General features: G+C 42.4%; 1 protein-coding gene across 6 annotated transcripts in view; it reads left to right on the forward strand.

Annotated features, from left to right (window-relative positions):
• LOC115519998 (myomegalin-like) overlaps positions 1 to 23,117 on the forward strand; it is a 180,468-nt gene that overhangs the window by 78,161 nt on the left and 79,190 nt on the right. The gene's annotated exons all lie outside the window — the stretch shown is intronic.

A 23,117-nucleotide genomic window follows, 5' to 3' on the forward strand; every position in this document is an offset into this window, starting at 1 on the left:
GCCCGAGTGACCTGGCTAGAGCTGGTTGCCTCTGACTTTTTCAGAGCTTCTAGATCTCCAGCTGTTTACACCAGAAGACTGTATACAAATATTATCGTTGTCTGTGTGTGCCTGCCTGATCCTCTTGAGAAGAAGGTTGGGAAGCTTTTGCAGGCTGCCAGATAATATGTTGGATCAGAGGAATAACTGGTGTCTTTGAAACCCAATTATTTGGTAAATTCAATTAATGTGCACAGCTAAATTCTAAGGGATTTAGCTCTGTTTTTGCTCTGTCCTGGATTTCCATGTTTTAACCTGAATTTTCCTGAAATTGGTCCAGACTCACCTTTCATCGGTTATGTGGCTGTTGAGTGAGCAATTCTCCATGGAGTTGCCAGGGTCAAGGTCAAAGAAGATATTGCCAAGTAAGGGCTGGTAATGCAGAGAGATAGAGAGGCAGGGAGAATGAATGGCAGTCTTTGCCTCAGGATAGGAATAGTGAATGAATTTGTTCATTGGGCAGAGGGAGGAGCACTTTTCCATTAACTGTCTCCCAAGCAAGGCTGAAGGAAGGGGCAGTTTCTTAGATCATTTGAGGGAAAGGGTTTTTGTTTTGTTTTGTTTTCAGCTTGAATCAACTGACTGCTTGAATCATTTGGTCTCACCCTCTCCTCTATGCTGGCTAATGGAGATAGTCTTCAGGGAACATTTTGGGTGAGGCATGGGATGGCACCATTCCTGTCCTGGAGAAGTGTGATTAAGAAGATTCTAGAGGGGCAGGGTGAGGGAGTAGTCACAGGACATTGTCGCATGCAGAGGTGAGAACTCTGTTTGCCACTAGGCCCTGTCTTTTCCCAGTCTTAAGTACAGAGTCATCAGGTACTTAACTAACATGATTTAAGAGCTCTCAGGCTACCGTGTCGCCTTCCTTCCCTTCTTACCAAACCTTTTTGTGCTCCATCTGTCATATTACTCATCTCATTTGGCTATGATTATTTGGGAAGCACTAAAAGTTTAAATTAAAATGGCCTTCTTCTTTGGAAAGCAAAACACATAAAGCCATTATCAATCATTAATATCATAGTTGAAATTAGTTTATCCCACTATGTAGTGATTGATAGAAGCCACTTTGGGCGGTTCCATTTAAAAAAAATTTTTTTTAATGTTTATTTATTTTTGAGAGAGAGAGAGAAACAAAGCACAAGCGGGAGAGGGGCAGAGAGAGAGGAAGACACAGAATCCGAAACAGGCTCCAGGCTTTGAGCTGTCAGCACAGAGCCCATTGCGGGGCTCAAACCCACGAGCCTTCAGATCATGACCTGAGCCGAAGTCAGACACTTAACTGACAGAGCCACCCAGCTGCCATGGGCAGCTCCATTTTGATGGAAGGACAAGCGATCAGAAAAACACCCCAGCTGGAGCCCTGGACAATCAGGCAACCTGGCCAAGTTCCTTAACCTTTCTGAGCCTGTACCAACCCCTGTAGAGTTGGCATTAAGAATACTGCACAGCACCATAGGCACTGAAAATTATTTGTAGAGAGTATGAATAAACAGCAGCCATGAAGATTAAGTAAGAAGACTTATATCACAGCACGTTGTAAATTCATAGCTTTAGATGTATGTGGGTGAGGGGGGGTAGTAGTTCACCAGTAGTAATACCAGTAGTAATAGTTATTATGAGATTTTAAAGTGAGAAAGAGGTTTGGCTCTCTTAATCTCACCCTCAGCCATACCCATGAATATGTCTTATGTTCATCCTTACAAGTCACACTGTGAGTCCATAAGGTTAGGACAATGACAGTGACAATCAGTAGCTGTGTGGGTGAAGAGACATCTGGGGTGACATGGCGGTGCGTCACATGGTAAGTCAGGTGGTTCAGGTATGAATTTAGAGCCCTGTTCTGTGACCAAACTTAGCTTGATTTTTCTTTAGCGTTAGAAGGACACTTCTTTAAATATAGTAAAAAAACATGAAATCACACCCAGCTGAGTCAGAATCTGCGATAACTTGGGTGTTGTATGCATGACTCTTTTAAATAAAACCAGTGTTTGTGAAACATGTAGTGTAAGTCTCTTGCAGAATAGTAATTGTTTTACCATTCTATGTATTTTTGCCACAGCAGATTTTTGTTGAGATATTCACTAAAGAGTGAAAAATTACCATCTTAGTGTAGACAAACATTTCACCATGATGGCTGCAGGCAAGGGAAATAGTGGGAAACTTTAATAGAAAAGGGCTGGAGAGAGGGTTCAATCTTTTTTTTTTTTTTAAGTTTATTTATTTATTTTTAAGAGGGAGAGAATGAGCAGGGGAGGGGCAGAGAGTGGGGGGGGGGGGGGGCAGGGAGGGGCAGGGACAGGATTCCAAGCAGGCTCTGTGCTGTCAGCGCAGAGCCCAATGTGGGACTCAAACTCACAAACTGTGAGATCATGACCTGAGCTAAAGTTGGATGCCCAACCGACTGAGCCACTCAGGTGCCCCAAGGGTTCGATCTTTCTCTTTCCAAGTAGCAAGTCCTCAGGTAGTTGATTGAGGGAGAGACTAAAATCGATATAATCCTTAATCGTAAAGGCAGCAACACAGATATTTAATCACATGAGGAGTTGTAATAGTTAGAGAATTATGTAAAAACCTAGAAGAATCCACTTCAAAGCAAGTAAATTAAAAATGAGTTAAGGGTTTCTCTCTTTCGAGCTATTCAGAGAATTCAGAAATAATCTTAAAACTCATACTAGCTATGGATTAACAAAATAGTATTGCATTATACATAAAAATTGGTTCTGTGAGGCTGCAGGCTTTTCTATTGAATGTCCATTTTTGTAAGCAAAAAAAAAAAAGAAAAACCACAGGAAGAGATTGCTTACCCTCAGCACAAAGAAGCTGGGGCATATGCCTCCATGATGAGGTACCACTGCCCCCTCTCTGTAGCAAATATTAATTGTAGGTTCAGTGTTTGTGGGAAGACCATTTTGAATGCATAAAGCACAGAAGAGAGAAACCACTGTGGTACATACAGCTCCTGATTCTGGAGCAAAGTTAAGTGAGAAAATGCTGTAAGTGAACCACAGCTGAGTATGGCCCACCCCTAGGGAGACTGGCTTGTTAGCATTTCTGGACTGCAGCTGCTCTGGTGAATAATTTCTGGGTGGCAACTTGGCTGACTTCCTCGTTGTTGATCATCCAATCCTGCATCTTCTCGTGATAGCTGAGTGTGGCATAGAAATATGCCCAACCCTGGAATTTATGAAATCCACTGCTGTGTGGTAAACACCCAGTCCCCACACAGCACACAAAACCACCGTCTCCTGAGTCTTACCCCATGATGACTACTTGTTAAACTTGTGTGAATTTATTATTACCCGAGGTTGCTTTAAAAAAGATTTAAGATTCCATTTTAAGAATGGAATTTAAAATCTGACAAGGCCAGATCTGATAACAAAACCTTCAGGAAAAACTGAATGTCATCATCCTGGACCAGGCAGAGTCCTTGTTTAAATATGACATAATTGATACCAGAAGGTTAAAGTGGTCTGGGCCTTTAGACAGGAGTTGGAAGAGTTGTGTTTCATTGTATGTTGGCCCTCCAGCTGCCTGACTTCTTTGAGCTGCGGTCTCTCGTCTTGCGGACGGTATTTTCCTGAGCAAACTTTGAAGTTTATACATAGCATGCTTCTGTAGTAGATTGTAAAAATCATGATAAACAGCCTACTGACTTTATTTGTCTCCTAAATTTTCATCATTTCTACCATTCAGTGATCATGGGCATAGTAGTTAAGAACAATGAACCCAACAGACCTGAGATAGAATCTTGATTAACTACTTGCTACCTGCATTAATTTGGGAAAATACTGTAATTTCTCTGAGCTGAAGTGGGTGTGGTAATAGCACCTATCTTATAGGACCCGAGGGAGGATTAAATGAGCCAATTAGTTGAAAACAGCACAATGCCTATCAGACACTAAGCCCTCAAGAAGTATTTGCCATTATGGTGACAAATTGAGAGATGGCAGAATTATCCAGATAAATCCAATTACTGGATAAGTGCAATCATTTGTGTATTTATTTTTTTAAATTCTTTTTTAATGCTTATTTATATTTGAGAGAGACAGAGCATGAGCAGGGGAGGGGCAGAGAGAGGGAGACACAGAATCCGAAGCAGACTCCGGGCTCTGAGCTGTCAGCACAGAGCCCATGTGGGGCTCGAACTCACGAACTGTGGGTCATGACCTGAGCTGAAGTTGGACGCTTAACTGACTGAGCCACCCAGGTGCTGCCATTTTTAATTTCAAGTCAGTTTTTTTCCCCTCAGTAGTGGATTTGGGACCATTTGTTCTATTTGTCTCAATTCTCCATTGTAGTTTGCCTGTAAATAAATAATATAATCCAAGTGTCCCCATCACAGCAGATCTACTGTCACCCTCAAATTAAATGTTCCTCCAGAAAGAATAAATAAGAAAGGCTGGGTCATTAAGTTTCTGGTTTTTAAAACCAATTATTTCTTTAGTAATAGTAAAATGTCCTTGGCTTTTGCAAAAATTATTATGACTGTGATTGGTTATAATTCAACACTTTTCAGCATCTTGATTTAATACTTTGCATTAGGTTGGTCAGGTTTTTAATTCAGTTCATCTTGGTTTTTTATTTTTTAAGAACTATCTTTTTTGTAATTGAGATATGGTGGACATATTGTATTTATTTTAGGTGTACAACATAATGATTTGATATATGTACATATTGCAAAACGATCACCACAATAAGTTAACATCCATCACCACAAATAGTTACTAAAATATTGTTTTCTTGTGGTGAGGGATTTTAAGATCTGTTTTCTTTGTTAAATTTCTTTTTGGTTCACTGACTGATTTTCTTTAGTTCTAGCCTGATTTCTTTAGGTTTTGGTAATATGATGGGTAACAGTATACATGCGGCCTTGCTGTTCTAAGCACCCAAAAGTTCAGTGAAGTCCCACAGAACTCCGTCGGGCTATATAATTTAGGAACTTTGACTTGAACCAGTGGAAAGTTATTACAGAAGGACTAATATCTTTGGGGGATATCAAAATGTAGGGACACAACTTTTGGACCCAATCAGAAAACCTGAATTTTGAATCTATATATTCCTAGCTACATGTCCTTGGCCTTGTCCATAACTTCTTTGAGCCTTTGTTTCCTAAAAGGGAGACATAAATTCCTGCCCTGCCCTCATCCCAAAATGCAAACGTGTTTTAATGTGTTAGATGTTAAATAAGTGTGAAGGATTATTACTATCCTGCGTACTTGGAGACACATACTAGAGCATGGGTGCCCTCTCAGGTTATTTACTTAAAAATAGTTCTCTGGGGCGCCTGGGTGGCTCAGTCGGTTGAGCATCTGACTTCAGCTCAGGTCATGATCCCACAGTTTGTGAGTTCGAGCCCCGTGTCAGGCTCTGGGCTGATGGCTCAGAGCCTGGAGCCTGTTTCCAATTCTGTGTCTCCCTCTCTCTCTGCCCCTCCCCCGTTCATGCTCTGTCTCTAATAAACGTTAAAAAAATAAATAAATAAAAATAAAAATAAAAATAAAAATAGTTCTCTGGAGGGCACCGGGGTGGTTCAGTCGGTTGAGTGTCCGACTTCGGCTCAGGTCGTGATCTCACAGTTCGTGAGTTCGAGCCCCGCATGGGGCTCTGTGCTGACAGCTCAGAGCCTGGAGCCTGCTGCAGATTCTGTGTCTCCCTTTCTCTCTGCTGCTCCCCTGCTCACACACTGTCTCTCTCTCTCTCTCTCTCTCTCTCTCTCAAAATAATAAAGATTAAAAAAAATTTTTTTTTTAAATTTAAATAGTTCTCTGGCAGCCTGGTGTGAGCACAGCCGCTGTAGGCCCGGGTCTGTGCACACTGTGTGTGTGACTCCTCGTTCTCAGCTTTCTGAGGTCTGTGATGGTGTGCCTGTCCATTTCCTCCTCTTTTTGGGAGAAGAAGTAAGAAGAATGTAGGGAGGCTCCATTCATTAAATAGTTGTAACAAGTATTTGTGTTCTTGGTTTAAAAATGTATCATCTTCACAGCTATTAGGCCAACTACTATATAACAAACAGGCACAAAAAAAAAAAAAAAAAAACCCTACCCCCCCAAACTGGAAAGTAACATATATTGGCCAGGGTGTGGAAAAACTGGACACCCTGTGTATTCCCAGGAAGCTGCTGTGGAAATTGGCATGATGATTCCTGAAAAAAGTTAAACCTAGAATTATGCTATGATCCAGCAGTTCCACTTCTAAGTATGTACCTCAAAGAAGTGAAAGCAGGGACTCAAACAGATATTTGCACACACACGTTCGTTGGCAAAATCATTCATGGTAGCAAAAGGGTAGAGGCAGCCTGAATGTCCGTTGACAGATGAATGGATAGACAAAATGTGGGACCCATGTGCAATGGGATATTGTTCGGCCCTAAAAAGGAAGGAAAGTCTGACACATGTGTCAGCATGGGTGAAATTTGAGGACATTATGCTAAGTGAAATAAACCAGTCACAAAAGAACAACTATTATACGGTTTCACTTATATAAGGTACCTAGAGTAGTCAAAAGCATAGAGACAAACAGTAGAATGGTGGTTGCCAGAGGCTGGGGAAGGGTGCAGAAGGGGAGATATTGTTTAATGGGTATAGTCATTTGGGAAAAAGTTCTGGATATGGATAGCTGTACAACAATATGCATGTATTTAAGGTCGCTGAACTGTATACTTAAAAATGGTTAAAATGGTAAATTTTATATTATATATATTTTACCACAATAAAAAAAAAAACTTTTCAGCAACTTTCCCGTAACTGTTATAGTTAGTTTAAAAATATTGTGGAAGCCTTGACCCAAACAATTTGTTGTGTGTTTTTGCTTAACACAACTTTTCTCATTTTTAAGAGCTTTTCATTAGAAGTCATAATACTTACCTTTTGAGAAGAAGAAAAATTTTTTCTTTGAATATTTAACACCTTTTCTTCCAGTCACTAGGAAGTAAATCTGAAACTAAATTCTGGAGCCTAATTAATTCTATTCCATTTATAATAATGTCCTTAACCATGTCTACAAAATATGTATTTCTGTATAGATTTATAATAAAGCTATTTCCTCTTTCTATTAGTTACGTACATCTAAGTTCACACACTGATAGAAATAGCATGGTATAGTTGAAAGAATAGGCATTCTAAATTCCTGTCTCAAATGTTTCCCTTGTTTGCATTATCACCTTGGCCATCGTTCATTTACTCATGTTTGCACACATGCATTCACTCATTCCAGCATCTATTGACTGCCTACTGTATGCCAGCTACTGTGCCAGATGCTGGTGGAGAAAGATAGCAAGTAAATAATACTGGTATAATAAAGGCTACCATAGAGCTGTGTAAGATTGTTCTGAAATCCTAAGGAGAATGACAGAATCCACCAGGAAAGGCTTTGCAAGTGTGTTAAGTTCAAACTGAATCTTTAAAGGACACCACAAGAATGGGGAAAGCATTTTAGAAGAAACAGCATATACAAGGGCACAAAATCATGAAAAAGCATTGCGTGCTTGGCATACTTCAAGTGATTCCATAGGGCCAGAACACAGTATCAAGGGCTTATAGCTGCAGTAGGATGAGATTGGAAAGGTGAGCAGGGGATAGATGAGAGAGAGCTTTGGATTTATCCATTCATTAATCAACATAATCAACAGAATACCTGTTACATTCTGAGTACTGTGCTGGCAGTTGGGGTTTCAAAGATGAGTAAAGATAGAGTGTGATAAATAGCAGTAAAAGATTTGTATACACAGTATAAGCAAACTCAAATGAGGCATCTCTAACCCAACTGAATAGAATAGATGGATCAACAGATCCATCTGTTACATTCTGAGTACTGTGCTGGCAGTTGGGGTTTCAATCTGACTGAATAGAATAGATGGAAGGCAAAATCTACAAAGGATTCTTTGAGGAGATGACCCCTGAGCTTTGTCTTCAAATGAGAGTAATGATTAGTCAGTCCTGGATGGTCAGGTGGAAAGAACGGGCTTTTGCCAGAAGCAAATGCCAAAGGCAAGCAATTCACATGGTGTGTGGGGAGTTGGAAGTGTTTTGTGTTGCTAAATTTAAGTGCTAGACACAGAATGAGGCTGAAGAGCACTGGGGCATAGTTCTTTGTGCCATTTTAAAAAGTGTAGACTTTATCCTGAGGAAGATAAGGAGCCATTGGTGGGCTTTAAGTAGTAGGGAGCAGCCTAGATCCTTCTGGTGGGTGGGGAGGATGGAGTCAGGGAAGAAAGACAGGAAGTCAGGAGGACAGGCCAAACAGGAGAGATGATGAGGGCCTGAGGGCCGTGGCAATACTAATAGAGGGGAGGGAACCGATCTGTGAAATATGCAGGAGGTAAAATATCGGTAGGACTTGGGAATTGATGGGATGGGAAGATTAAGAGAAGGAAATCAAGAAGACTGCCAGGTTCCTGGCTAAGACAAGTCACTTTCTGGGCCTCTGGCTCCTTGTGTCTAAAATGTGTGGGCTGGACCAGGATGGTCACTAACATCTCTCCCAGCTCCGAAGTTCTGTGGTTCTGAGCAGCCTCTTTGGATACTCTGACCTAGTGAAGGTAGTTGCTTCCTCTCTCCCAGTCTGTCAGCACTCTGATGCCTTCTCAGGAAAGGAAGTGCCAGCAGAGCTGAGATGGCTTTAAAACTGCCAGCCAATGTCAGGAAAATCTAGTGCTGTTACCAGGTAGCTGGAGTTATAATTAGCCTAGTTGCTAGGGAAACACTGAGATTCTGTAAGCATGGACTGCCAGAAACAGCTTTTCCCTACTTGATGAATTAGCTTGTTTGCAGGAACCAAGTGGATATGGATGGAGTGTTTTAATGTGTTCTTGGAGAATTCAGTTTTTGCCTCGAGTATAGGATATGTTAAAGCAATAAAAAAAAAATCAACATTTTGTCTGTGGTAGGAGGAGTGGGCACAATTCTGCTTTGAAATATATTTAGCTAGCTGGGAAGAGACTTATTTTCACATGAATGGAGATAAACAAGAACACAGAATCACAGTGTAGAGCTAGAGAAGATCTTGGAGATAATTCCTATAACTCCTTTACTTTTTTTTTTACATTATTGTTATTTTATTTGTTAGAGAACCGAAAAATCCATTTATACTTATAAAAATCAAATAATTTTCAATAAAAACAAATTAACAAATAGCTAATATACAGTATAATAGAGAATGCTTTTTAGCATGTAGCATGCAAGAGAGCAGTTTTTCTTTTTTTTTTTTTCTTTTTTTTATTCCCTCCCCTGCCCCCTCAGGGCAGCTTTTCAACTGCTACCATGGATGAGACACTGTAGGTAGGAAATTATAGAAAAATTGGAGGATTATAAGCATAAACAATGACAAAACATTTTGTCAATTAGGATAGTTCTTATGGGGCACCTGGATGGCTCAGTTAGTCGGGCATCCGACTCTTGATTTCGGCTCAGGTCATGATCTCGAGGTTCATGAGTTGGAGCCCCACATTGGGTCTGTGCTGGCAGCTTGGAGCCTGCTTGGGATTCTCTGTCTCCCTCTTTCTCTTCACCTTTTCACTCGTTCTCTCTCTCAAAATAAGTAAACATTTTTTAAAGAATTTTTAATAGTAAAAATTGATTATACTCTGAAACTAAAAGTAGTATGATTAATCAAAAGTTTTGGATACTAGGATACAGTTCCCCAGATAGATTTTATCTGTAAATTCAATGTAATTCCAACAATATTTTTTATTCAAGTATAATTAACATACAGTGTTATATTACTTTCAGGTATACAATATAATGATTCCACAATTCTATACATTTCTCAGTGCTCATCACAATAAGTGTAGCCTTAATCCCTTTATCTAGTTCACCCATTCCCCCACGGGCAAACACATTTGTCCTCTGTATTTGTCTGTTTTTCAATCTCTTTATTTCTGTTTGTTTGTTTTATTTCTCAATTCCACATGCAAGTGAAGTCATATGGTATTTGTCTTTCTCTGACTTTTCATGTAGCATTATATTCTTTAGATCCATCCATGTTGTTGCAAATGGCAAGATTGCATTCTTTTTATGGCTGAGTAATATTCCAGTGTGTGTGTGTGTGTGTGTGTGTGTGTGTGTGTGTGTTGCATCTTTTTATCTATTCATCTATCAATGGATACTTAGGTTGCTTCTATATCTTAGCTATTGTAAACAGTGCTGCAGTAAATAAACATAGGGGTACATATCTTTTCAAATTAGTGTTTTCATTTTCTTTGGGCAAATATCTAGTAGTGGAATTGCTGGATCACTTGGTAACCCTTTACTTTTTAGGAAAGCTTTTTATGTTAAAACAATTGTACATTCATAGAGAAGTTGCAAAAATAATATGGAGAGTTTCTATATACCATTCACTTAACTTTCCCTAATTTATGTAAAGAGAGGAAACTGAGAGGGGAGCCTGGGGTGCTCAGTTGGTTAAGTGTCCAACTCTTCATCTCAGCTCAGGTCTTGATCTCAGGATTGTGAGTTCAAGCCCCATGGTGGGGCTCTATGTGGGGTCTGTGCTAGGCATGAAGCCTACTTAAAAAAAAAAAAAAAAAAAATATATATATATATAATATATATATATATGTATGTGTATATATATATATATATATGTATGTGTATATATATATATGTATGTATGTATATATGTATATATATACGTAGAAACCAGGCCCAGAATAGTAAAGTCACTTGCCTAGGGTCACAGAGCAACCTAATGATCAAGTTGAGACTGGAATCCAGGAGGCCTTGCTACCTGTCCATGGCATTTGCAGTGACTTCCTTGGTCTTCAACAGAAGTTCAAGGGTTATATGCTTGTCAGCAATAGACTTTCTTCTCCTTTGCACTACTGCAAATCACAGATAAATGATTCTGTACTCTGTGTGTACAAAAGGAAATATTTATTTCCTCAGCCTATATACCCCTTCTCCAGGCGTTTCATTTATGTTTCCATAAGCCATTATGAGCTCTTTTTTTTTTTTTTTCTTCTCTGCTTCCTGCTCTTGGCCTCTAAGCAAGTTCAACTTTATAGAGAAATGGGGCTCTGTTACACATGGAGAAGGCCCATAGCGGGGGCTGGTACAAACTGGAAAGGGGCCTGCCCTATCATGTTAAATAGCACCTAATCCACCCACACACCAGAAGACAGTGCTCCAACTTGGTACATGCCATTCTGTGGGGAGCTTAGTAATAGTCAGGTGGCTTTTTGCCAAGCAGCTTTAGAACGGACTTTGGGCTACGCTGGGCAGTTACCATCCCTGTTATTTGGAAACTTGGCTTGAAGAGGTTGGGAGTAAATGAAAAGGACACTGGCTGCCCTTGTAATGCCAGCTTTTCATCTCCCAACCTCGTGCAAGGCCCTGGTGCCATGAAGGGCAGGAAGCCACATTTCTATGCACCAGCACCTTACAAAGTCCACATGGAGGCTTGAGGGGGAAGCCCTCCTCTGAGCCTGTAAGGGGTAAGTGGAAGGAGGCTGCCAGCATGAAAGCCAGTGCCTGGAGCTGCAAAAGGAAAGTCTGGGTACTGGCCGAGGGCCAGAGTACGCAATTCCTTTGAGGGTACTTTTCTTTCTTTTTTATTTTTTATTTAAAGAAAAAAAATTTTTTTAAATGTTTAGTTATTTTGAGAGAACAAGAGCAAGAGTGGGGGAGGGGCAGAGAGAGGGAAACACCCAACAGCACAGAGCCTGATGCAGTCATCTGAACCCACGAGCCATGAGATCTGACTATAAGCCGAAGTCTGACACGTAACCGACTGAGCCACCCATGCACCCCGAGGGTACTTTTCTTGCTATATTTCAGACTCCTCTGTGAGGCCGCCCCTCTCTGATACTCCAGCAGGCCTCTCTATCCAGGTTCTCTTTAGTCAAGCTGAGTATATGCTCGATACAAACATAAACCTCGTCCTCCCACCTGCCACAGCTCAGTTGACGACAAGTTTGCGTTGCCATCACTCCACTCCAAAGTCAGGAACTTGTGTCCAGAGCTGGATCCTAGGGTCTTCCCATACAGAAATCAAACAAGATGGTGGGCCTCAGGGGCTCAGAGGAGCAGATCTCTTAGAAGTGAGGAGTAGTCTCCATCCCAAGTCTTGTTGTTTCTCTCCAATCCCTTCCAGGCTGTGGATGGTGGAGAAGCCCAGCTTGCTGCCAAACCCTTTTGGAGCCTCGGAGGACCCAGACAGAGTCAGAATAGTAGTAACTGGGCCCTGCCAGCCTGGACAAGCTAGGGTTGAGATCAGAAGGGTTCCTTCAGCTGTAGAAAACTTGGTTATGCGGGGGCCGCATAAGGTGGCTTGCCTGGATCGCTACAGTCAGGGGGTGTACTGTCACTTAGAACTGGACCTCCACCTCAGGCTTTCTCTGCCTCATTTGGCCCTCAACTGCTAGCTTCGTACTTTCTGCATCCCCTCTTTTCTCTGCCTCCCCTAATTCTTCACGGGTAGGTCAGGGTAGGTCACCAGTGCCTAAGCGTCTTGATGGAAGATGGAAGAAATGAGTGGTCATGAGGAAAACAGCCTGAGGACTGCTCCTCTATTTCCAGGTCACTTATCTCCAGGAGACGTTTCTAGACCCAGTCTTGCCCCATTTCTGGTATCAGTATTTTCCCCCACTCTTAGGCCAGTTCTGTCCTTCTTTGTCCCATATCCTCTCTCCCTGAACTCACACATACATATGGAAATAAATGCTAAATGCTTCCCATTTAAGCCCAGGGAAGAGGATGTCTGTCCATTTAGTGTTTACTACATGCCAGGCACGCACCATTCTCTGCATTTTACACATATCTTGATCTGAACCATATTATAGCTCTAGGAAGGTGGTATCTTGTCCCATTTTTCACAGGACAGATTTGCCGTTAATAGCCTCAGGGAGTATACCTGGTATCCCAGCAGCTACACAGGCCTGATTCTTCAGTTAATAAGCAAGGCCTTGGCACATTCTCCAGAATTTAAAGTTAGTCACCCTTTCAAATGCAAATGATGCCTTTTAGTGAATAACTCTACACTGTATTCAGGACTGACCAAAGAGAAGAGAGGGAGCTGTAGTAAAATATCTATTTTCATAGGGGCTTTCACCAAGATTGAGGCAGGAAGAGGTGGCATTGTCTCGCTGATGTATTTACGCTACAAGGTGCCATTGACCTCATTTTCACTTGTGAACAGGTGCAAATTGCCATGTGGAATGTAATAGAAGCCAGGCTGTCTTTATCCCTGAGTGCCCCACCAGACTTGTGCAGTCTGGTATTGGGGCTCCAGGAGTTCAGAGGAAGTGGGGAAGAATTCAAACTTAAAAGTCGGAAAAATGAGGCTTATGAGAAAAGGGCAATGGACTTGGAATTTTTAATTTGGGGAAGAACAGACTCAGAGGTGACCTAACAGTAGATTTTAGATGTCTCAGGTTGTGACAGATAGTGGTTAGTTGTCCACTGTCTCTGCTGACAATTAGAATAGGTTCATCATGGTTGAAACCTAAGCATTAAGCCTCATTCATTTAAAACTATTTATTGGACACATACTATGTTCCAGATGCTATTGGAGGTGGTTGGAATATGTGTGTGTGTGTGTGTGTGTGTGTGTGTGTGTGTGTGTGTGTTCATACCAATGAACAGAATAGACTAGCATTCCTAACCCTCATAGAATTTGTATTTTACCATGAGGAGACAATGAACATTAAATGTTATAAATAAATAAAATATGTACAATATTGGAAAACAGTAAGTCCCCATGGGAAAAGAAAGAAAAAGGTAGAGCAGGGTAAGGGGCTCAAAACGTTTAAGAGAAGAGGGCAGGTCGCAGTCTCAAAAAGTGGTCAGGGGAGACCAGTTTTAGAAAATGATTTGTTTTTATTTGATTTTTTTAATGTTTATTTTTGAGAGAGGCTGAGCAGGGGAGGGGTGGGGGAAGGGGGACAGAGGATATGAAGCGGGCTCTGTGCTGACAGCAGAGAATCCGATGTGTGGCTCAAACTCACGAGCCTTAAGATCATGACCTGAGCCAAAGTCAGACTCTAAAGTGACTGAGCCACCCAGGTGCCCCTTGGGAAATTTAGAAACACACATACATATTTATTATTTCACCATTTAGGTGGGTAAGCACTCCAGGCAGGACTCAGCTGAATTCTGTGCTCAGGGTTTCACTAGGCTATAACCAAGATATTGGCCAGGCCCAATTCTCACCTGATGGCTTCACAAGGGAACATTCGGCTTCTGAACTCACATGGGTTGTTGGCAGAATTCATTTCCCTGTGGTGGGAGGACCAAGGGTCCTGGCTTCTTGCTGGGTGTTGGCTGGATGCTGCCCACAGGTCCTTGAAGCCACCTCTGTCCTTGCCACCTGGACTTTCCCTACATGGCCACATATTTCTTCAAGTCAGCAGAGGCTCTAGAGCAAGTCTGCTGACAAACAGAGCCTTAAAACTTAACATAGTCACAGGAGTGATATGTGGTGACCTTTGCCATGTTCTCCTTGTTAGAAGCAAGTTACACATCCTGCCCATACTAGAGGGGAAGGGATTCCACAAAGGCATGAACCCTGGGAGGCAGGGATCATGGGGAGCTATGTTTGAGTCTAATCTTCCCACTTGTTTTGCAGGGAAGAGGTGGAAAAGGAAGTAGATAGACATGTTAGTGGCCAACAGAGGAAGATTTGTTACTGGGTTTTACTCTCACAACATTTACAGTCCTCAGCGCTGAGCTGAGGCCATGGATGGTGGTCTCTGTGCCGAGCTCCTTGCTTACTCTTTGCACTTGACTGTTTACATTGCCACTTCCTTTATCATTGCTGTTTTCTTTTATCTTTTTGTTTAAATCAACTGTATTAAGTGTATAGTTTGGTGAATTTGAACAAATGTGTATATATATCCATGCAACAACCACAACACAATTGAGATGTAAAATGTTTCCATCACCCTAGGAAGTTGCTATATGTCCCATGGGTGCTGATCCTCTCACATCTCTGGCTGCAGGAAGCCACTGCTCTATTTTCTGTCTATAGTTCAGTCTTGCTATTGTAGAATTTCGTATAACCGGAGTAATACAGTGTGGATTCTGGTATAGGGCTTCCTTCATGTACCATGATTTTGAGGTTTATCCATGTTGTTGTTCATCCCTTCTTATTGCTGAGTAGTCTTCCACTGCATGAATATTATACAGTTTTTTAATCCATCCACCTGTTGATGAACATACGGGTTGTTATTATCAATTAAGCTGCTAGAAATATTCGTGTCCCAGTCTTTGTTTTATTTCTCCGGGGTAAATACCTAGTAGTGGCATTGTTAGGTCACATAATAAGTGTATATTTCAACTTATATTGCCAAACTATTTTCCAAAGTAGCTATGCCATATAAGTGGTTTCTTTTTTTTTTTTTTAATGTTTGTTTATTTTTGAGAGACAGAATGTGAGCAGGGGAGGGCAGAGAGCAGAGAGAGAGAGAGAGGGAGACACAGGATCCAAACCAGGCTCCAGGCTCTGAGCTGTCAGTACACAGCCTGATGTGGGGCTTGAACTCATCGACTGTGAGGTCATGACCTGAGCCAAAGTCGGATGCTTAACCAGCTGAGCCACTCAGGTACCCCTAAAATGACTTTTTTAATGTTTATTTTTTCTTTATGAAAGAGAGGGAGAAGCACGGGGAGCAGGGGAAGTGGGCAGAGAAAGAGAGAGACAGGATCTGAAGCAGGCAAGATCATGACCCAAGCCAAAGTTGGACACTTAACCGACTGAGCCACCCAGGTACCCTGCCACAGAAAATGATTTTTAAGCAATAACTTGAAGGAAATGAGGAAGTTAGCCAAACAGATAACTTGGGGGAAAATATTCCAGGCAGAGAACAGAAAGAAAACACTGTGGCTAAAGCAACATGAGAAAGGGCGAGAATGTTGGGAGATGAGGCCCCAGAGGTAATGGGGCTGGTATAGATCACAGTGGCCCTTGTAGATCATTGTAGAGACTTCAGCTTTTACTCTGAGTGACAAGGAAGCTATTAAGGGATTTTTAGCACAGGAATGATCTGACCAATGACAGTCCTGTCTGACTTTTGAAAAGATCATTATGGCTGTGGTATTGAGAATAGGCTGTAGAAGGACAAGGGTACCAGCCAGGGTGGTGATAAGAAGCCACTGCAGTAATTGACAGAAGAGATGGTGGTGATCGTACTAAAGTAATAAATCAATGTGGGGATAAGCTTTGAAGGAGACACCAATGAGATTGCAGGTGGATGGCTGTGGAACGTGAAAGAAGGAAAGGAATCAAGGAAGACCCTTGGGCTTTTGGCCTAAGCAAATGGAAGGATGGAGTTTCCCTAGCTGAGATAGGGAAGGCTATGTATAGAGTAGGTTTGAGGGTGGAGAGGAGGAGTAAATTGGGGACTTTTGTGTTTGAGATATTTGTTGAACATTTCCAATGGCAATGTCAAGTAAGCAGTTGAATATATAAGTCTGGAGTTCTTGGGGCGCCTGGGTGGCTCAGTTGGTTAAGCATCCGACTTCAGCTCAGGTCATGATTTTGCGGTTCGTGAGTTCGAGCCCCACATCGGGCTCTATGCTGACAGCTCAAAGCCTGGAGCCTGCTTTGGATTCTGTGTCTCCCTCTCTCTCTGCTCTTCCCCCGCTTGTGCCCTCTCTCTCAAAAAAAATAACATTAAAAAAATTAAAAAAATAAGTCTGGAGTTGTGGATATTCTGGATAAAGGCTTGGGCTGGAGATATACATTTTGGGGGTGTCAGCATATAGTTGGTATTTAAAGCCATGAAATTTCTGTGAGATCACCAAGGGAGTGAGACCTATCAAGGAGGAAGAGAAAACGACCAAAGAATAAGCCCTGGGTCACTCTGACAGGAAGTTTGGGGGAAGGAGAAGGAGAAGATGCAACCAGCGAGGTGGGACTCTCCACCAAGATAGTCTGGAGTTGTGGAAGCCAAATAAAGGAAGTGAGAAAGGGAAGAGGGCCAGATCAACCTTTTGAAACACTGATGAGAGTCAAGTAATAACTAAGAATTGACCTTTGGATTTAACAACACGAATGCCCTTTGTGATCTTGATTAGAGTCCTTTTGATGGACTTTTGGAGGCAAAGTCCTGATTGTATTAGTTTAACAAAGGAGGAGAGAATTGGAGTCTGTGAGTATTACTGAGTATGTTGAGGAGTTTTGTTGCAAAGGAGAACAAAGAAACAGGATAGTACCTAGTAACAGTGTGGGGTCCATAGAAGATTTTTGAAAAGATAGATGGAAAATAACATATTTGTATACCAACAGAATTTTCCAGTAGAGGTGAAATATTGGTGGAGGAGAGAGGGAACTTTCTGGATGTTATTTTTGAGCAGCAGAGAGAATGAGACCTAATGCCAGGTGGGAGGTTTGTCTCTAGACAGGAGCATGGACAGTTGATCTGTGGTCACAAGTGGAAAGACAGGGTATGTGAGCTCAGATGCTGGTGAATGGATGGATGTGGTGATAGGAGACTGTCGGAGTTTTGTTCTAGTTGTTTCAGTTTTCCTAATGAAGTAGGAAGCAAGCTGTATTCTCACTCTGTGTATTTTCAAACAGGTTTCTGGAGTCAGTTACTTCCCCTCATGTGTGCTAACTCCAGCCGACACATCCTTGTTCACACCTGGATTACCTGTATCCTTTTTCTCTGCTTGTGCAAACCCTGTACTCAGGTTTCAGCATCCAACTCAGATTCCATCTGCTCAGGTGCTCGTTCCTCATCGCAGCTGCCTGAAATCATCTTTCGCTCTCTGTGCTCTCTCAACAATTACAGTTCAGATGCATTATTTGGCATCTGTTACTTAATGCCTGGCCGGAAATTATCTTTCCATGTGTATATTTCTTATCTCCTTCTAAATTATAAGCACTTTGTGGGTTGGATGGATCTCAAACCTCCTCTGTAGCCTCAACATAATCCTCAACAGCGCTGAGCCCATAATAGAAACTTAGAAGGTTTGTGGATTGGCTGCAAATACCTAGAAGTTTCAGGTGAAGTCCATCTGTACAGAAAAGGTGGAAAGGGGACCGCCTTTCCATCGTTTGCTGTTTCCTCCCCCAGAAGCTAGCATTCCAGGGGAAATTCCCAGAACTGAGCAGTCTCTTCAAGGGAAGGGTTGACAGAAGTAGAAAGCAAACAAATTGAGAAAAGAAAGTGTAAGAAGAGGAAGTTTTTGACAGTGAGAATTGTTTGAGTGGGTTACATTTTTATTCTGAACATCTCTTCATTTGATACATAATCATCTGTGTATGGGCACTGTGCTAGCAATGAGGACACAATGGTGAGAAGATACAGGGGGTCTGTGCCTTCCTGACACTTGCAGTTTACTGTCTGAACATACTTTGGGTAGAATAGTGATCTGACTTTGGTTTAGTCACCTGGTGTCAGTTGTAATCACCCCCTAGATAGTTTTGCTTCAACTATAATTAGCTGGAGTCACTTGAGTATTTTGTTGGTTGATGAATGCCATAACCCCATAAAAACTCTGAGCGGTGCTCTTATACCACAGAATTAACTGTGACGCAGGTCAGAGCATGTCTTCGTGCAATGTACTTCAAACTAGTACATCTTTTACCTAACAACTTAGAGAGCAGCAACTGTCCAACAGAATTGTAATGCAAACCACAGGTGTCTCCCTATCTCTCCTCCTCCATGCCTCCTTTCTCCAGCCCCTGTTCCCTCTCAAGTTCTCTTCCCCATAATAACACTGGGAGGTGGACTCTACTACCACCCACATTTTAGAATCAAGGACACAGAGGCTCAGATTTGGGTGATCTGCCACTTCTAGGTGTTTGCAGTCAATCCACAAACTTTCTAAGTTTCCATGGACTCAGCGCTGTTGAAATTATGTTGAGGCTACAGAGGAAGTTTGAGATCCATCCAACCCACACAGTGCTTATAATTTAGAAGGAGCTAAGAAATGTACACATGGAAAGATAAGATGTACTTTAAAGTTTTCTAGGGGCACATGGATGTTTCAGTCAGTCAAGTGTCTGACGTCGGCTCAGGTCATGATCTCGCAGTTCATGAGTTCGAGCCCCATGTCAGGCTCTGTGCTGACAGCTCAGAGCCTAAAACCTGCTTCTGATTCTGTATCTCCCCCTCTCTCTGCCCCTCCCCTGCTCACACCTCTGTCTCTCTCTTTCTCTCAAAAGTAAATAAACCTTAAAACATTTTTTTAAATGTTTTCTAGTGGCCACACTACAAAAAAAGTAAAAAGAAACACACGAAATTAATGTTAATAACATATTTGAAATATTATCATTTCAACATAAAATCAATATTCAAAAATTATTGAGATTTTATATATTCTTCAGTTGTGGTTAGTTTTTGCAACCCGGTGTGTGTTACATCTTTGAAATCCTTACAGCACATCTCACTTTGGACTAGTCGTATCTTAAGGATTCAGTAGCTGCGGGTGGCTGGTGGTTGCCATCCTGGACAAGACAGCTTGGAGTCCACAGTCTTAAGTGGTGTCCCTGGTCCCAAGCAGAGGTATAATAACTTCAGGAGAGTTGCCTGATCATGGCATCTGGCTTCAGAACACAGCCAGGCTTCTAAGGGAGTGACTGCCAGGTGTTAGAACTTCGATTCCAGTGTGTAGTGCAAGCTTCAATGTGAGAAATGGACTTCATCCTGGACTTTGCAGAATACCGACAAGTGGCTTTATCCTTTTTGGAGAATAGATCAAAGCAAGTGACAATCCAAAAACTGAGAGCTGAATCTGGGCATGAATGTCAGATGGTGTTAGATGCCACGGGTAACTTTAAATATTTAGTAGGCCATAGGTTTCCTGGGTACCAATTTATCTATAGAAAAATTAATATAGTTTTTATACTTTTAACTCCAAAGTAAATTTTTACTTATCCCAATTCTATACCTGCTGCCCAAAGAGAAGTCAAAAGAAAACACAGGATGGTTCCCCTGAGCTCCAGTTCCTAAATGGCTGGTGGAAATGATCATTCTGAGTATCCCTTGCAGCCCCTTCAGTGGGGCTGTGTTCCTGTCTCCACACAAGGTGTCCTGGGGATTGCAGGCCTCCAGCCTCACCCCTGGCTTTCGCAGGAAGCCTGCACTTTGCTAAATTAAGCCCGGCCAGGCCTATTTGTGAACAGAGAGGCTCCAGCCAAGTGAGAGAGATTCATCCTGCTAAGGAATGTGCTGGGAGGGGGAGAGAATCACTGAGATCATTGGTATTTATGTGTATATTTTCTCATTTGCGCGCTCAGTTGGACCAGATCAACAGGCTTCTGGGACCCCACCAAGATTTTTACGGGGTGGCTGAGAAGGGTTTAGGTTACAGATCAGTGTGAACACCAAGGCAGTGTGTATATTGGGACCTCTGAGCTCAGAGTCTAAATAAAACAAGCCCGAGACACCTCTCATATTTTCCCCCATGTTTTTAATAGACTTTATCATTTGGTGCAGTTTTAGGTGCACAGCAAAAATAAGTAGAAGGTACAGTGATTTCTCATGTATGCCCCACCCCCCACCAGCTCACTCACCATCAAAATCCAGACACTTCATTTTCATCTGTCTTTTCTTGGGTTCCTAAACTCAGGGTTGGCCAAAAAGAACTCTCTCTCCTTCCTGTGTTTTAGGTGTCTTACCACCTTTGGGGAAGCTAATGTTTATTAAACGCCTATATGATGTCAGATATTTTGGGGTGCCTGGGTGGCTCAGTCCATTAAACACCTTACTTTGGCTCAGGTCATGATCTCATGGTTGGTGGCAACAAGCCTCACACTGGGCTCTGCACTGGCAGTGCAGAGCCTGCTTGGGATTCTCTCTCTCTCCCTCTCTCTTTGTGCCTCCCCCATGCATGTATGTTCACTCTCTCTCAAAATAAATATTTAAAAAAATGCAATCTTAACAACAACAACAACAGAGGACCTAGCATTGGATAGCTAAATGGAAATGCATGCAGGTGGAGGTATAACAGCAGCAGATACACAAATCCTGTAACTCCTAGCTTTAGCCTCCCAGGAAACATTCTTGGAGCTGAGTCTAACTTGGGTTGCTCTTCTTCCCAGCTCCCTCATTCTAATCTTTCAGGAAGGAGGGCTATAAATCTGAAACTACAGAGCTGCCAAGGGAAAATAAAGGACTTGGTACTTAGGGTAGTGGTATGGTACAATGTGATGTATGTAGAGGCCACTTTTAGACAAACAGAATTGAGAAGTGGAATGCAGAAAGGGCCCACAGTGACCACCTGGCTGAATGCAGGCAGGCCTATCAGGTGACCCACCTCCAAATATCCATAGGGCCTAACTGACCAGTGGGCTACTTACAACCAGGTATAGCTACCAAAAAAGGGAGCATTCCATACATCGCCATAACTCATCTTCCCCTTTTATTTTTGAGACAGAGAGAGAGAGAGAGAGAACACACAAGTGGTAGAGGGGGAGGGAGAGAAAGAGAGAGAGAGAGAGTGAATGAATGAATGAATGAGTCCCAAGCATGGACCCGACGTGGAGCCTGACATGGGGTTCCATTCCACAACCATGAGATCGTGACCTGAGCCAAAATCAAGAGTTGGATGCTTAACTGACTGAGTCACCCAGGCATCCCTAAGAATTCACATTTAAGTAATCTCTGCCCCCAACGTGGGGCTCAACTCACAAACCTGAGATCGAGAGTTGCATGCTCCAACTGAGCCAGCCACTTGCCCCTAGGTCTCCTCCGTTTATTACACTCTATTATAATCATTTGGTTAATTGCCACCATAGGCTATAAATTCCCTGAGGACCGTGATCGCCTCTGCCTTGCTCTTTCTAGTGCCTATTAGAGTACCTTGCCCATCCAAAGTAGATACTCAGTAAATATTAGATGAAAATACAAGTAAACAAAGCTTACAATCAGCTACCCTGTCCTCTGCCCAATGAGCACCCTTTCTGTCTCTGTCTCTCTGTCTCTTTTTCTCTTCCCGTGCCCCAACACATGAGCCCTGGCTGTGTCTGTCCAAATATCTGATCACCTGAGAATCCATCCATGGCCTAAGTGCCTACTCAGATATGGATGTCTGTGTTTGTCTAACCAAGGTAAACTGGTCCAGGAAGGAAATGGTGTTGTTTTCACACCTCTGCTACAGACTGACATGGGTAGGGCTTCAGTGACCTGAATAGTGGAGTTTGTATTTGGATGCAGATCCTTGTATTTTGTACTGTATAAACTGAAACTTTTCCACTTGGTTTTTTCCATCTCTTTGGAGGACTGGACACTAAGGCAGTGTCTGGCAGAAGAGTGCCCTGGCCTTGTAGTCTTCTGGTTACTGAGGCTAGGACACTGCCTTACTGTCCTTTCCCTGACAATGAAGGACACTTGTCACATGTTGGGGCCACCTGTGTGTCTAATTTGGGGCTTAACTGTGCTAGTGGATGACAGTGAACCTGGAATCTGTAGAAAGGCAGGGACTGCACTCTGGATAAAGTCTCTTCTCTGCCCTGGGGTCTGAGGACTTTACTGTTTGCATTTTTTTTTTTTTTTTAATTTTTTTTTAACGTTTATTTTTTTTTATTTTGAGACAGAGAGAGACAGAGCATGAACGGGGGGAGGGGCAGAGAGAGAGGGAGACACAGAATCAGAAACAGGCTCCAGGCTCTGAGCCATCAACCCAGAGCCTGACGCGGGGCTCGAACTCACGGACCGCGAGATCGTGACCTGGCTGAAGTCGGACGCTTAACCGACTGCGCCACCCAGGCGCCCCTTTACTGTTTGCATTTGAACACTTTCTGGCTAGGTGTCTCACATCAGCTAAGGCGAGGGATGCAGGCTATATTACAATTCTTACGGGAGACAGGGAGAGTCTCTTTGTATAAAAACAGAAAGCTTTAGGGGTGACTAGTCAAAGACCACACAGTTATTTAATGACAGAACCAAATACTTAGACCCACTAGAGTTCAATTTTTGCTTTAAAACTGGGTGAATGGAAAGAAACTTCATCCATAAAAGAACTCACTTGGAAGCTACTAAAATGTGTTTCTAGGGATTGAGTAGGGACCAGCCATTTGTCCGTTGGTCAGAACCCGTAGAACCCTTATGAAAATATTCAGTAGTGGGGCGCCTGGGTGGCTCCGTCAGTTGAGCATCCGACTTCAGCTCAGGTCATTATCTCACAGTTTGTGGG

This window comes from Lynx canadensis, chromosome C1 (assembly GCF_007474595.2).
Source record: "Lynx canadensis isolate LIC74 chromosome C1, mLynCan4.pri.v2, whole genome shotgun sequence".
Lineage (NCBI taxonomy): Eukaryota > Metazoa > Chordata > Mammalia > Carnivora > Felidae > Lynx > Lynx canadensis.